The sequence below is a fragment of the Geotrypetes seraphini genome, chromosome 1 (genome assembly GCF_902459505.1).
Source record: "Geotrypetes seraphini chromosome 1, aGeoSer1.1, whole genome shotgun sequence".
NCBI lineage: Eukaryota > Metazoa > Chordata > Amphibia > Gymnophiona > Dermophiidae > Geotrypetes > Geotrypetes seraphini.
This window is the reverse complement of record NC_047084.1, coordinates 541,964,333-541,980,766: the sequence shown is the minus strand read 5'-3', so window position 1 is coordinate 541,980,766 and position 16,434 is coordinate 541,964,333. Positions and strand designations below refer to the sequence as shown.

Here is a 16,434-nt window from a genome sequence, read left to right as displayed (position 1 = left end):
CTCAGGATTGGGTCTGTGTGGAAGACAAAGCCAGCTCAAATTATTTCAGTTTCAGAAGCTAGAAGGTGGCGTGCTGAGGGAGCACCCCAATACAATAAAACACCACACACAGGAAATAGAGGGCATGGCAGAGGTAGTTACAGAAATTCCTCCACTTACATTCCTTTCCATGAGCTCAGAGCACAGACAGAAGCATTAGAAAAAGAGAAAATGAAATGGGAACAGGATCGTCACACAATGCAGATAGAATTGGACAGGGTAAAAAGTGATTTGACAGCCAGGAAAAACAGTGCTAGTGCATAGGGATGTCCTGACTCTCTGTGTCCGAATGCCAAGGTGACTCAGGCCTTTACAGCCCAGCCAGACTCCTTTCACCTACCAGTGGACTCACTTTTGGAGACGCAGGATAAGGGAAAGAAGTCAGACTCAGAATTCAGCTTGAGGTATGTGGCACCTTTGATTTTGGACACATGCGGCTGCCCCAATGTTAATACTACCATAGAGGGTCAGGATAAATTAATTTTGATTGACACAGGGGCTGGAATCAGTTTTACAAGCAGAGCGCCTCCTACTGGAGATCAGAAAAATATGGAACTTTGTGAGATTCAGGATCTAAATGACAAAGCTTCAAAGTGTGTGTCTATCCCACAAAAGGAACAAATGAAAGACATTGTAGAAACTACTGCCAGCATGAGTGAGAATACAGGCAAAGAAATAGTTGAAGTGGCTGGTCTTGTATTAGGTACAGGAATTCCTAATGCTTCTAAACCTTTGGTTCATGAGGTTATTCCTGTGCAGTTAGCCACACAGTGTAGCATGCTAGTGCAGAAGCATGACCGTACTGTAACTCACTCAGAGGCTGCAGATGTTTCAGTTTGGGCACAAGATTGTGGGAAAAGGTACACATAAATTTTGTTTGAGGGCAAAGATCCTGAACCACAAACACAGCAACCAGTACTTCCTCCAGCAACAGAACTGGTGCCTAAGATGGAGGAGAGGGGTCTGAGTGGACCTATCTCTTTAGCATGTGGCTCTCCAACTGGGTCATTTGCTAATTCAGAGGGCTCTGTTAGGCTCACTATACACTCTCGGGCCCTAACTAAGACTTCAAAGCCTGTAGTGCCAGTGGCAGCCTCTTACTCTGAAATGACTGTGACATTTAACCCTAAATGTGCATTTTTCTCTGTCCTAGACATGACTAATGATTTTCGAAATTTGCCCCTTGCCTCTGAATGGCAGGACACCACAGTGCAGATGAAAGAAGACAAATCTAGCCTGCACCTGACTTCTGCACCGCAGTGCCCATTCCTCCGAGTGCAGTGGGACCCAGGTGGCAGACATGTGGTCCAGGTCGGCCTGAATGGAACATGGACAAAGTTTGCTCTAAGTGACCTTGAGGTTGCTGCTAATTTAAATTTTTTTTCTTTTTCTTGGCAGCAGATATATTACAAAGTCATCCCAGACCAGTCTTGGCACAAAGATATTTCTAATGTTTTCCAAGGTTCCTCTTTATCACTGCAGAGATAAAGACGTTCCAAAGAAGATATTAGCTTTGTGCCTTTTCTGAATATGAGATGGTTATGATATGCATTAGTTGTACTACTCAGGTGTTCATCTTTGCTGTTTTTTTTTTTTTCTATAACAATGTGTTTATTTGCAGAGTTAAATTCAGCCCTGAACACTTGACAGATGGAAGAATAAAAATTTGTGTTTTATGTTGTCTGTGCCATGTGGTCTGTCTTTTGTCTATTTGTTTTAGTTTAGGGGGTACCCCAGGATACATAACATTGGCCATTTCTAGAGCTCTTTTCCCCATTTTTTTTTTATTAACTAGCCCAATTGTGCAATGTTCTTTTTTCCCTATATTTGCATATGCTAAATGTAGCTTAGTTAGGGGTTATATTTTAAAGAAAAGGTTTTCCTCTATATCTATACAGTGTTTATTCTATTGTGCTCACTAGATATGAACCATTCAGTACACATTTCTGACATAATTTTTTTTATATACATTCAGTACAGAATTATGGTCTCTCTGAATGGCCATATTAGTTATATGCAGCACACAAAAACATATCTTTTTGGAATGTCTGATTAAGAACCTTAAGTACCTGAATATTGCCTCTCTTTTGCCATAACTATACCAAGTAAATGCATTAATATTGTTACATGTTGCCACATTCAGTACAGGCAACTGGTCTCTCTCTCTCTCTCTCTCTCTTTCTCTCTCTCTCTCTCTCTCTCTCTCTCTCTACATTCAGTACAGGCAACATGGTTTCTCCTCCATTTTCTATCTCTTATTTGGATCACACTGTGAATGATATCGGGACTCTTTTCAAATCCCTCCCTGTATGCACAGACATCATTTCATCTCAAGGGTGAATACCACTAATTTCCAGTGACTTGACAGATCCTGTGCAAACATCATTTCATCCCAAGCGTGCATCTCACCAGTTTAAAGAGACTGCCGGTTCCTGCTGGACTAATTCATCTTCCTGCACCCTGACTGCAAAGACTTTTACACACATGCTGTACACGTTTCCTGTTCATCGGATATAGCCACCTTCCTAAGAACGCTTTGCTGTACAATTCCACCTATTTAACCTATTCTATGGACATTCCAGACTTTATTTCATATGCTGTGTATCCACTACCTCTTGGAATGGGGAATGAGACATTCCACAAGCTGCTGAACTTTACTGAACTCCATACTTACATTGAACAACTTAAGAAAACCTCTAAAGAAGTGAATCATACTATCACTTTTGAAAATGGACAGATTGCACAAACTGTAGAAAATTTGCTACGAGACGCTCATGTCTCAGTTTGGGAACTTTTCTTTGGGTATTCGCCCACTGCAAACCACGTATTTAATGTTTTCATTCACCCTATCATTATCTTAATTATTATACAAATTTTGCTATGTATTATTATGATTTTCCTTTGCTGTAAAGTGAAACACATGTACATTTCTTTACAACGCTTATCATACCAAGTTCCTTCTAGCTTTTAAGGCAGTTATACATGTATTTCCAGTATCTTTTCTGACACTTGCTAATTTGGTTCTATTTTGGTTTTAATTTGGCATGGCCTATTGCATTACCATTACCAGGGTCAGATATAATATTATCCCATATCCCATACTTAGATACTCTCTCATGACATCTGTAGGAAGATTCCATTCATAAGAATTATGCTAGTTTATTCCACAAGGAAGGACCTATTACACTGAAAATAGAACTCCAGATGGTATCCAAATTGATTACATCAAAAAGATGGTACTCGATGTTCTTGTCGATGAATGTGGAATATGATAACGAGAAAGAGAAAGTTCAGAATAGTGGTTTTTTTTTTACAGTATATACCAGAATCAAGATTTTTTATATAAACCTATATGACAAATATCTCTACAAAATATCTGTAAAAGTAAAGTGCTTTTCTGCCACAGATAAAACTGAAGTTAACATGCCAGAAATGGCTAATAAGGTCCTTTGCAATTCACTGCCCTTTAAGTTTGATAATCTATGGGAAATAAGTTTATTACAAACTCATCTGACAGAAAAAGATGACAGAAAAACTCTTGTGACCAAATTAATTGGAAAGTCTTGTGAATCTAATTTTAGTTTCTGAACTGTACCGGCCTTCACAGCATGCCAGCTGTAAAAATGCTGAGTCCTTACACGTCTGCTATTAGGTTGCTATGGAATGTTACCAGATATCTCAGGAGAAAGTTGAAGATTCAGTGCAGGTGGTATAAGGTGGTTACAGCTATTTCAAAATTACCTCAGAGAACATTTTAACATTTTTGTTGAAGGCTTGTCATATTTTCAGACCCGCTTTTTCTAGCCTAACCTAAAAAGCCTCCTGAGATAAACCCCTTGTGTTTTCACTTTGCTCAAACAATACTTTTTAATATTGTTTTAAGCAGCAATTAAAAGAAATGAGATTTTATGGTAACTATTTTTACTGCATTCCTCTAAATGAAGTATTTCTGTGTTTTAGAGCTTAGCTCTAGAACAGTGTATCACAAACTGTGTGCCTTTTGAGATTTTAAGTGTGCCATGGCTCATTGGGCAGGAAGAGAGGTTCCGGCATCTGTGTCAGCTGACTTCTACTGTCGCGTTGGTCGCTGGGACTCCTGCCTTCCTCGACTCCACACCCCCGGACAAGCAGAGGCAGCTCTGTGCTCTTTTAACTTAGGCACACATCTGCCGCTAAGCAGTAGTTTACCTCCTGTTTCATCAGGCAGCCTTGGGGCCTTTGGAAGCGAGCCGGCCTAGCAAAAGCCCTGAGGCTGCCTGATGAATCTGGGGGTAAACCACTGCTAGCGGGAGCTGTGTGCCGAAGTTAAAAGCACACAGGCTAGACAGGAGAGGTATTGCTGGACGGGAAAGGGAGAAGAGGTACTGCTGAACATGGGGAGCAGGGAAGGGGGAAGTGGTACTGCTGGACAGAAGGGGAGGAGGGAAGAGTGAAGGGGTAATGCTGGACGGGGGGAAGGAAGGAAGGGAGAAGGGTTAATGCTGGACAGGGAGAGGAGGGAAGAGGTACTGCTGGACAGGGGGAGGTAAAAGAAAGGGAGAAGAGGTGCTGCTGGACTTGGCAGAAAGGAACGGTGCTACACACTGGAGGGAAGAGCGAGATGGTGCATGGAGAGAGACCATGTTGGGTTGGGGGTGGGAAGGAGGGATGCCACTCAAGGTAAGAGGCAATGACAGAGAGAGAAAGCGTGCAGCAGGCAGAAAGTGTTGGACTCATGGAGAGGGCGAGATGGATGGGGGGAACAGAAAGGAGGGAAGGAGAGAGAGATAGGAAGGGAAGGTAAGACATGGAAAAGTAGATTTTGAGAAGAATGCAGAAAGCAGGAAATATTGAATGTTAAGTTAATGCCAAAGATGGATGCAAGGCAGAAAGTGAAGACAGAGAGAAAAACAGTCAATGGATAAGAAGGCCCTGGACACATAATTAAAAGCACAGACAACAAAGGTAGGGGAAATGATTTTATTTTCAATTTAGTGATTGAAATATGTAAGTTTTGTGAATTTATATCTGCTCTGTATATTGTGTGTAAATTAAAAATGAATGGAAAAAATTGCATTACAATTAGTAAAGGGGATGGGATCTGGGGAAGAGCTTGGGTGGGTCTAGGGTAGAATTTGGAAGGTCTGTGGTTGGGGGAACTCAGTTGATATTTGTTAGACTTCCCTGCTGGCACACCCTATTGGCATTTCAGGGCCTGTATGGAGGGCCTCTGCACATGCATGGATGTCAGTGTGACGATGTCATGCATGCACATGATGTCATCACGGCAACGTCCGTGCATTTCTGTGTGCCTCGAGCCGTGGCCACTACATTTAGTGTGCCCCAGTTCGAGAAAGTTTGAGAGAGACTGCTCTAGAAACTGCTTTAGAGATCACAACTCTTCAAGAATATAGGAAATGTCATACTAGTTCAGATCAATGTTTATGTTTATTTGAGATTTTTTGTATATGTAAACTGGTCCTGTAAGCCCAAAATTCTGTCTCTAATAATGACCAACATGGGTCAGTCACTTCAAGGTTCTGGAGGAAAAGCCCATAGTTTCCTATTGAGACAGACATGGGGTGAGCCAGTGCTTTCCCTGGAATCAGTAACATAGAATAATGTTACTACTATTTGGGTTTCTGCCTGGCACTTTTGACCCGGATAGTCCATTGTTGGAAACAAGATACTGAGCTAGAATTTTTTTATGCAAGTTAATTTTTTTCTGATCCCCCATGCCCCAGAGGAGCCTTTCAGAGCAGTTTATATATACAAAAATATGATTTATAAAATTCCACCGTGAAACCATCACCACCTGGAGCGGATCCAATTCTAAGGGACTTCAACGCTGCTTGTAATTCTTTCAATGAAATAGGAGCCTCAAGATTTCCTTTTATATGATCAGGAATTTTTGGTCCCTTGAGTAATTTTAAAAACTCTGAACCCTCTATTTCCTTATTTGGATATGACTCGGAAGAATACAAAGCTTTATAAAAATTCAAAAATTGTTTTAATATGTCTCCCATTTGAGAATGAGTTTTACCCTTCTCATCTTTAACAGCTACAATCTTTACTTTTCTTTTTTTAGCTTTAAGATAATTAGCTAATATTCTTCCCGCCTTATTCAAGTTTCCATAATACAGTGTTTTTAGCATGCGCTGAAAGTTAGCGCGCGCTAACCCCCCGCGCTACATGGAAAAACTAACGCCAGTTCTATGGAGGTGTTAGTGTCTGGCACGCGCGGCATTGTAGTGCGCACTAAAACCGCTAGCGCAGCTTAGTAAAAGGAGCCCTTAGAGAGTTAGACTAGATGGTTCTTTTAAAATTTAATTTCGAGAGAAAGCTTTGCTAAAATCACTGCATTGAAACAGAAGGGGGGGGGGAGGGGCGGGGAGAGGGAAAGGAAAAGGAGCACTTTTCAAACCCATTGTCAAGAGTTAAAAGGTATTTGGTAAAAGCAATATCAACTGTACATTTTAACTTTTATTTTTTTTCCATAAATATACACATTGCTTCTTATTGGAGTAGGTACTTGCTGATAACAAGGTGCAGATCTTTGCAAGTGAAAATATGAATGGGTAATATTAAAACTTTTCCATTTAGGCATACTTGCAGAAGGTAAGATTATAATAGGTTGCCTAGGTTTGGAGGTCAGACAGACACCTCCTGTTGTTTTTTATACAGACACATAGGTGCCTGTCTCTTTAACAAAGAAATTGCTTCAGGAAAACTGCATAAATACTGGCTACAATGAGACTACAAACATTTATGCCTGATTAGGTGCAGATGTAAATGATCACATCTAAAGTGCATAAAAACATAAGAGTTGCCGAAGGTCCATCAAGCCCAGTATCCTATTTCCAACAGTGGCCAACCCAGGTAAAACAGATTTTATGCTGCTTATCCTAGGAATAAGCAGTGGATTTCCCCAAGTCCATCTGAATAATGGTTTATGGACTTTTGTTTTAGGAAACTATCCAAAACTTTTATAAACCCTGCTAAGCTACACCACATTCTCCAGCAATGAATTCCGGAGTTTACACGTTGAGTGAAAAAATATTTTCTCCATATTGTTTTAAATCTACTACTTAGGGCTCTTTTTACTAAGCTGCGCTAGCGGTTTTAGCGCGCATGCTACATGCTAACGCCTCCAAAGAGCTGGCGTTAGCTTTTCCACGTAGCGCGGGGGTTAGCGCGCGCTAAAAATGCTACTGCAGCTTAGTAAAAGGAGCCCTTAGTAGCTTCATTGTATGTCCCTTAGTTCTAGTATTTTTGGAAAGAGTAAACAAGCAATTCACATCTACCCTCTCTTACTTCCCTCAGTATTTTATGGACCCTATCATATCTCCTCTGAGCTGTCTCTTCTCCAGGTGATAGAGCCCTAGCAGCTTTAGCTTTTCCTCACAGAGAAGTCGTCCCATCCCTTTTATCTTTTCTAATTCCGCTGTATCTTTTTTGAGATGCACACACACATTCCACCTGCTCTCAACACATATAATTTTTGTTACCCTTCTCTGTACATTTTCTAATACTGGTATATCTTTTTTTTTCAGATACGGCAACCCGACTTTCACACAGTATTCAAGGTGCAGCCGTACCATGGAGCGATACAAGGGCATTATAACATTCTCATCTTTGTTTTCCATTCCTTTCCTGATAATTCCTAACATTCTATTTGCTTTCTTAGCCACACTGAGCTGAGGTTTTCAACATATCCTCAATGATGATACCTAGAACCTTTTTCTGGGCTGTGACTCTGAACAAGGAACGCTGCATCAGGTAGCTATAGTTTGGGTTCTTTTTTGCCCACATGTATCACTTTGCACTTGCTCAGGTTAAACGCCATCTGCCATTTTGGTGCTGTCTTACAAGGTCCCTTTGCAGTTTTTCACAATTCTCTTGCAATTTAACAACTTTGAACAACTTTGTTTCATCAGCAAATTTAATCATCTCATTAGTTATTCCCATGTTTACATCATTGACAAATATGTTAAAAAGCAGTGGTCCCAGCACAGACCCCTGGGGAACTCCACTCTCTACTCTTCTCTATTGAGAATATCGACCATTTAACCATACTCTATGTTTTCTGTCTTTTAACCAGTTCTTAATCTATAATAGGACATTACCTGCTATCCCATGACTTTCTAATTTCCTCAGAAGTCTTTCATAAGATACCTTGAGAAATGCCTTTTGAAAATCCAGACATTGAGTATGGACTGGCTCACTTTTATCCACGTTTATTCATCCTTTTGAAGAAATGTAGTAGATTGGCATGGGAAGATTTCCCTTGACTAAATCTATATTGGCTTTGTTTCATCGATCCATGCTTATGTATATGCTCTGTAAGTCTGAATAAATTAATGTAAACCATTCTGAGCTCCCCTGGGAGAACAGTATAGAAAAATTGAATAAATAAATATTAGCCTCTACCATTTTACCTGGCACCAAAATCAGATTCACTGGATCACCTCTGGAACCCTTTATAGAAATTGGTGTTACATTGGTCACCCTCCAGTCTGGATTTTAAAGATAAATTTCAAATTATTAACAACTGGTCTGAAAATTCATTTTTCAATTCTATCAGTATTCTGGGATGTATACCATCTGGTCCACTGTTACAGAGATTTGTTTTAGTTTCTCTAACTCATCAGCACTGAACCGGTATCTCCCCCAATCTTCCTTTCAACGTGTAATTTTCCTTCCCTTTCATGGTTAAATTTATCTTTGTAGAATAAATACGCATTTCCAAAATCTTAATTTATTTTCCTTTCCCCAAAAGCCTTAAAATGATTGTAACCAGTTCTTTTTGGCTTTTCCATGTGTTTCAGTTATGTCGTCTTGTTTATTGTTCTGTCCCCTCCCCCTTAATCTTTTATTAGAAACCGCTTAGATATTAAACTTGGTTATATATATATATAATTGTGGTATATCAAATAAACTGAACTCGGTGAAGACCAAAACAAAAATTCATCTAATATCTCTGCTATGGTCTTGACTTCCTTAAGTGCCTCTTTTACCCCTTGGTCATATAGCTGTCCAACTGATTATTTTTCTGTTTTTATTATATATTTTTGCCTGCAACACAATCTTCTTTTCAATGTCTCTTTGCCTTCCTTATCAGTGCCTTGCATTTGACTTGCCATTCCTTATGCTGTTTTCCATTATTTTCAGTCGGATCCTTCTTCCACTTTCTGAAAGATTTTCCTTTTAGCTCTAATAGCATCCTTCGCTTCACTTGTTAACCATGCTGGTCTTCCTTCCTCATTTTTTAATACATGGAATATATCTGGTTTGGTTTCCAGGATGGAATTTTTGAACAACATCCATGACAGAAGTAAATTTTTGACCTCTGCAGCTGCTCCTCTAAGTTTCTTTTTTACCATTTTCCACAAGTTCTCATAGTCTACTTTTTTAAAGTGAAATGCAATTGTATTGGATTTCTTGTGTCTACTTATCCCAGATTTTATATAAAATCTAATCATGTAATGATCTCTGTTATCAAGTGGTTCCAGCATCATTACCTCTTGCACCAAATCATGTGCTCCACTAGGGACTATGTCTAGAATTGCTTTGCCTCTCGTTGGTTTCTGACCCAGCTGCTCCATAAAGCAGGCCTTGATTTCATCAAGGAATTTTATCTCCCTAGCATGTTATATTTATGCAGTCAATATCAGGGTAATTGAAATCAAACACATGTAAATCATGAATCCAGCTATTCTCTGCCTAAATATGTCTACACCCAAGTTTTGGAAAAGTGTGCACATTCTTGTCATCATAAATATTTTTACACGGGGGTAATTTTATATGACGTATTTTTGTGCACATGCTATCGTATATCTGCAAAAAAATGCTTTTATAGAGTTATCCCCAAATTGTATATCAAAGGTATTTGAGAATTTTAAACAAGACTTTTTTTCAGTGTAACTAAAATATGCAAATAAAAAACACATACATTTGCTTTATGAATGTTCATTGTGGATATCCTGAAACCACCTTGTTTGTGTCCTTCAAGGCAGGAAAATAAAAAGGGCAAAGATAGTGACTTCACAAAAAGTAGTTTTAAGTGTATTTTTCATTTAAATCATAGAGGGGCATTTTCAAAAAAACAAAATGTCTAAGTCCAACTTGGACATTTCTAGCTGAATGTTCAAAGTTGGAGGAATAAAAATGGCCATTTTTGAATGGCAAACTGCTGAATGTCCAAATCAGTGGCGTAATAAGGGGGTAGGGGGGCGGACCGCTGCGGGAGCCGTGTTGGGGGGGCACTTGAATCTCTTCACCCCAGCATGCCTGCACCATCCCTCCCTCACCCTGTATCTCTATATCTTTGCTAGCACGAGCAACTTACTAACTTAATCTTTAATTGTAGGAAGCAGTTTCAGGGATAGATTTTGAAAGGTAAGGCAATTTCTGGTGGGGTAGAGGCAGTTAGGGGAGTAGGACAGCTTAAGAGTGGTTGAACAATTATGAGGTTGTAGTTTTGGAGGGTTGAGACAGTGTATAGTGTGCTGAAGCAATTACAGAATGGTGATGTTGGTAACTGGGGCATGTTATGGGTTTCAGCGCTACAGAAATGATAAGTAGTAGTAGTAGGGAAATTACAAGGTTTTGGTAAGTAGGGATGACTGAGGATTTGCAGGCAGTAGTTTTGTGGTATAAGGACAGTTTGAGGTTGGAGAGAGTAGAGAAGAAGAAGAAGCATTTTGAAAAGAGCAATTGTTATTTTAATTGTTATTTTTCAGTTTAATGTAGTTTCTATGATGCAAAAGCTGGAACTGTTTCTCTAATAGAAAGCACTGGGCCATTTTTGGGGAGAGGGGACTTATTTCTCTGGAACTCCCAATCCAGTCTGGCCTATCTTCAAATCTGTATCTTTTCATTGATATTTCCCTCATGCCATATTTCCTTTACATTTTTGGAGATATTTTGCCCCCACACAGACAGATATTCTTGATTCCATTCATATACTGTATTATTTCCAACTTCTATTGGATCAGAAAGAGTAAACCACTATTTGCCATTAAAGTATTCTACTTTCTTGCAAGTCTTGTAGGTTGTGATACTGAAACAATAAAAAAATGCTGACCTAATGAAAGTTATTCTGACCTACAAAAATTATAATGTTCTTTAGAATCAATGCAGCTACTAATAATCTGTTCTAGTTTTAATTTTAAAACACATACTTCTGTGACTTTTCACCTTTTAGGATACCAGGCCTCCATCTTAAGAGATTTTCTTTCCTAATCTTGACAGCCTGTATACTACTACTACTACTACTTGGGGACTTGGGGATGATTGTGTCTGATGATCTCAGAGTAGCAAAACAAGTAGAAAAGGCGACGGTCAAAACCAGGAAGATGATTGGGTGCATAAGGCCAGTAGGAAAAGGTAGGTGATAATGTCGTTGGTATAAGTCTTTGCTGAGGCCCCATTTGGAATACTGTGTGCAATTTTGGAGACGGCACCTTCAAAAAGATATAAATAGAATGAGTCATTCCAGAGAGCTACTACAAAATTAGTTAGTGGCTTTGTCATAAATCGTATGGAGACAAACTTAGAGAACTTAAAAAGGCGGGAAAGAGGGGGATATGATAACTACATGGCGTTAATGTACAGGAGGTGAGTCTTTTTCAAATTAAGGAAAATTCCAGAAGGAGAGGGCATAGGATCAGGCTCAGGAGTAATGTAAGAAAATACTTCTTTCCAGAAAGGGTGGTAGATGCATGGAATGGTCTCCAGGTGGAGGTAGAGGAGATGAAGACTGTATCTGAATACAAGATAGCATGGGTTAGGCCTGTGGGATCTCTTAGAGAGAAGAGAAGATAATGAATGGTGGGGAAGAGCAGGCTGGATGGGCCATTAGGCATTTACCTACCATCGTGTTTCTTTGTTTTTACTTATCATTTCTATAGCTCTACAAGATGAATACATATGCAACGCTGTATACATTGGCCTGGATTCTCTATATGGTACTGATATCGGTGGCCGCTTAAAAGATTGCACGTGATGGCGCCTCTGGGAAAGATAGGCACCAGAAATGTAGGCCAGGGTTTTCCAGGCCTACATTTGTTTAGGTCGCCTAATGCCACTTCCATTGGTAGCCAAGTCCATCGTGGCATTAAGCAGACCAAAGCACCTACAGAGGTGCAATTCCAGCACCAATTTTTTAGGTGCTTTGAAACTAAATTAAAACGGTCATTTGAACAGTGCATTTTACTGAGCTTGGCCGCCTATTGGTGCCTAAATTATTGGCATCAGTTAGAGAATCTGGGCCATTACTTGTAGGTACTTTCTTTGTCTCTACTAGGCTCACAAACTGACTCCTTTTCTGTTGCATAAATTCTAATACATTTACATATTTACCAGAACTTTTATGTTCAGCTTTTGACATCTTATAATTAGAAGTAATATTTTTCAGTGTACAGAGCTAATAAAAAAGGAAAAATATGTCAAAGAACAAAAGAGAATTACAAATCAGTTTATTCTTTTAGTTGAGTTAGGTCAGAAAGATCAGTCTATTTCAAAAGGTAGAATCATTTCCCTTATGAAGAACAGAACTTAAGAAAAATTATTTGACACAAATTAATTTTTAATTATTTTTCTCTCTTTGAAATCTTTAAGGCTTTCTAAAGAATGTATTCAGTATTATTACAGGCACAATTGGTACATTAATATCAAAAATTAAACAGATCCTCCAAAAGAGCAGTAGTCATACTTTATAGATAATGTCACATATTAATAAGCTCAGCAGTGCTGCCACAACTATAAAGACAGTTTCATAAAGACAGACATGGGGGACGCCACTGCTTGCCTTGGATCGGTAGCATGAAATGTTGCTATTATTTGAGGTTTTGCTAGGTACATGTGACCTGGACTGTCCACCCTGAAGACAGGCTACTGGGCTAGATGGACCATTGGTCTGACCTAGTAAGGCTATTCTTATATTCTTAATATATCAAGAATACGGTGACAGGTCAAAAACGCGCAAGACAATCGCGCGCAGACAAAATAGCGCAGACAAATAAGCGCAAAGACAATTGCGCGCAAGACAATTCAGCGCAGCGACAACTCCGCGCAAGACAATTCAGCGCAGCGACAACTCCGCGCAAGACAATTGAGCGCAAGACAACTCAGCGCAAGACAACTCAGCGCGCCACTAGAGGCCGCTTGACCATCGGAGGACACGCGCACGTACAGCACGTGAACACGTCATCACGTCAACGTTGACTCTTTGCGTTTTCAACATAAATCACGTGAATGCATTTTCGTTACCATGGTTACGTTATCTCATGATATATATTCTCCGAACAGCATTTAAATAGAAGTCACGTGAATGCATTTTCGTTACCATGGTTACGTTATCTCATGATATATATTCTCCGAACAGCATTTAAATACAAGTCACGTGAATGCATTTTCGTTACTATGGTTACGTTTCTACATTATATATGTCCTCCTTCCTTTCCCGCCTTCCTTTCGCTGCCTGACCGTGTCCGTTATAGGTAAAGATCTGGTTTTGCTGGTACTTGATCTATAACGAATATTTGTCTTGCGCGGATTTATCTCGCCTCTGGTGAGAGCGAACGTCCACATTTCTTCATTTACAGGTATGTTTATATTTACGCTTCACGCGCAAGAAAAGGGAGGGGGGTATGGTTCATAGACAATTGCGCGCAAGACAATCGCGATCATAAAACTCAGCGCAATTGATCCTCAAGTTTATATAGGTATGTTGATATTTACATTTTCAGTTCTTGTATTGCGCGCAATTGTCTATGAACCAGTGATATTTACGCGCAATTGTCTATGAACCGCGATTTGGTCCCGTATTGTCTATGAACCGCGATTTGGTCCCGTATCTAAACGCACAGGTCCTTAAAAATCTTGTCTTGCGCGCAATTGTCTATGAACCAGTTTATATAGGGTATGTTGATATTTACGCGCAATTGTCTATGAACCGCGATTTGGTCCCGTATCTAAACGCACAGGTCCTTAAAAATCCGCGTTCTGCGCCACTTTTCGGGTCCCTGCCACATTTAGTTTCTGGCTCTGACAGAGTTGTATGATAATTTAACTCTGAAGGATCCTAATGCTTTCCCTTCCCCATGCTAGGATCCGTCAGAGTTAAATTCCCATACGGTGCCGGGTCAAAAGCGCGCCGGCGCGCCGGGTCAAAGGCGTGCCCACCCTATTGAGCGCAGCGCGCGACACCGCGCCTTTCTAAATTACTGTTTTTAGGGCTCCGACGGGTTCATAGACGATTGCGCGCAAGCCGCGCCGCTCTAAATGACCGTTTTTAGGGCTCCGACGGAGGGCGAGGGGGGGGGAACCCCCCACTTTACTATAATGTGGAGGGTTACGACCCCCAAACCCCCGATAACGCCGGCGCGATGTCTATTAAGTAAACAGAAGGGGGTTCCCGAACAAAACCCCCCGTCGGAGCCCCTAAAAACTGTAATTTGGTGCGGTGCGGCGGCGCGCCTTGCCTTAAATTGGCTTTCGTCTTTCGCGCCGTTGTCTATGAACCTTCTCATCCAGCCCTGTCAGGGGCAGGGATGCGGCGGCGCGCCTTGCCTTAAATTGGCTTTCGTCTTTCGCGCCGTTGTCTATGAACCTTCTCATCCAGCCCTGTCAGGGGCAGGGACCTGAAAAGGGGCACGGAACGCGGATTTTTAAGGACACCCCGTCTTGCGCTTAGTTTTCCCGCATGTTAAAAGAGCGAGAAGGTTGAGGTATGGTATTAAGATTATGTATAATGTGATGATGGATATTAATTGGAAGCATAATTGGATGGAGTTATAGATTTTAAAAGTAATAAATATCTAAAAAAACTTGTTGGCATGAGGTAAAAACTCTTATGCCAGCAACACTAGTATCTGAATATGTTTAATTTGAGGATTGTATCATGATGTAATGATGCAATATTATTGGGTAAGTGCATGAGAAAAAAAAAAGGAAAATATCAGCACAGGAGTCACTATTCAACATATAAGTAATAATTTGAAAGTATCTAGTTTTGGGTACAATTCATTATGTCACATTATCAAAATGGAAAGAACAGTAACAATAAAAAAGGGAGACATTAACATCTTACTGTAATGAATATACACTATTTTCTATTTAAAGATACACTGTCTTATTGTTGGGAGGGTGTCTAAATTATACTATTATCATTCATATTGGGAAAAGTAAGAGTGGGGAAGTGGGTTGGGAAGGGAGGTACTTGATTGACATGTGATGTATTTCATTTTAATGTTTTGATTCTTGTACACATGATGTGTCATTTAAAATGAATAAAGATTTTTTAAAAAACCGAGTGTGCTCACGGTTTATAGTTTTATAAAGGCATTGGGTACCATTTTCTTTTGCAGGTATCATACATAAGAGGATATTCACATTTACAGGTATATGCATAGCTTCATTTTTTGGTTTTGCTAAATTGGAACAATAGGATAGGATAAATAGTCTGATGGTAGGGCTTATTGGGGTACACTTTTAGCCTTGGGTGTGTAGTGAGGGTGATTGTATACAATTGTTGTGGGTCCTTGTTTTGGGCCTCTCTGCCTTCCTTCTGTCTGCGATTAGGTATAATGACGTTCTTAATCCATGATGGTTGGCAAGCCAGATTTTAACTATTACAGGTATGATTGCAAAGGTAAGTACAGACATAGTGGGTGTTGTTTGTTATATCTATGTGCTAACCTTATAAATTTTAGTCTTGCAGTCATGTGCTGAGGGATATGAATTTGCTGAAACCCTAGTGTTGTCTAGAAGTTCAATCTTGGAGGCAACGTAAGTACAGAGGTATAGGGATTTGTATGTCCTATGTATATAATAACCTTATCTAATCTACTACTGAAGGTGACTACAATCAACAGAGGACATTCAAGAGACCACGATCAACAGAGGACACACATCTTCAGTGTTTTGCTGACAGGAATCGCACCCTTGCAGGTATATGGTGTTGTGCCATAGCACTGAACTTTACATATAGGGATTTGTATGTCCTATGTATATAATAACCTTATCTAATCTACTACTGAAGGTGACTACAATCAACAGAGGACATTCAAGAGACCACGATCAACAGAGGACACACATCTTCAGTGTTTTGCTGACAGGAATCGCACCCTTGCAGGTATATGGTGTTGTGCCATAGCACTGAACTTTACATATAGGGATTTGTATGTCCTATGTATATAATAACCTTATCTAATCTACTACTGAAGGTGACTACAATCAACAGAGGACATTCAAGAGACCACGATCAACAGAGGACACACATCTTCAGTGTTTTGCTGACAGGAATCGCACCCTTGCAGGTATATGGTGTTGTGCCATAGCACTGAACTTTACATATAGGGATTTGTATGTCCTATGTATATAATAACCTTATCTAATCTACTACTGAAGGTG

The 16,434-nt window shown here is 39.9% G+C and overlaps 1 protein-coding gene across 1 annotated transcript in view; it reads right to left on the bottom strand.

Moving 5' to 3' along the window:
* The window catches only part of FBXL17 (F-box and leucine rich repeat protein 17), a 623,577-nt gene that overhangs the window by 160,229 nt on the left and 446,914 nt on the right, over window positions 1–16,434 (bottom strand). The window lies entirely within an intron of this gene.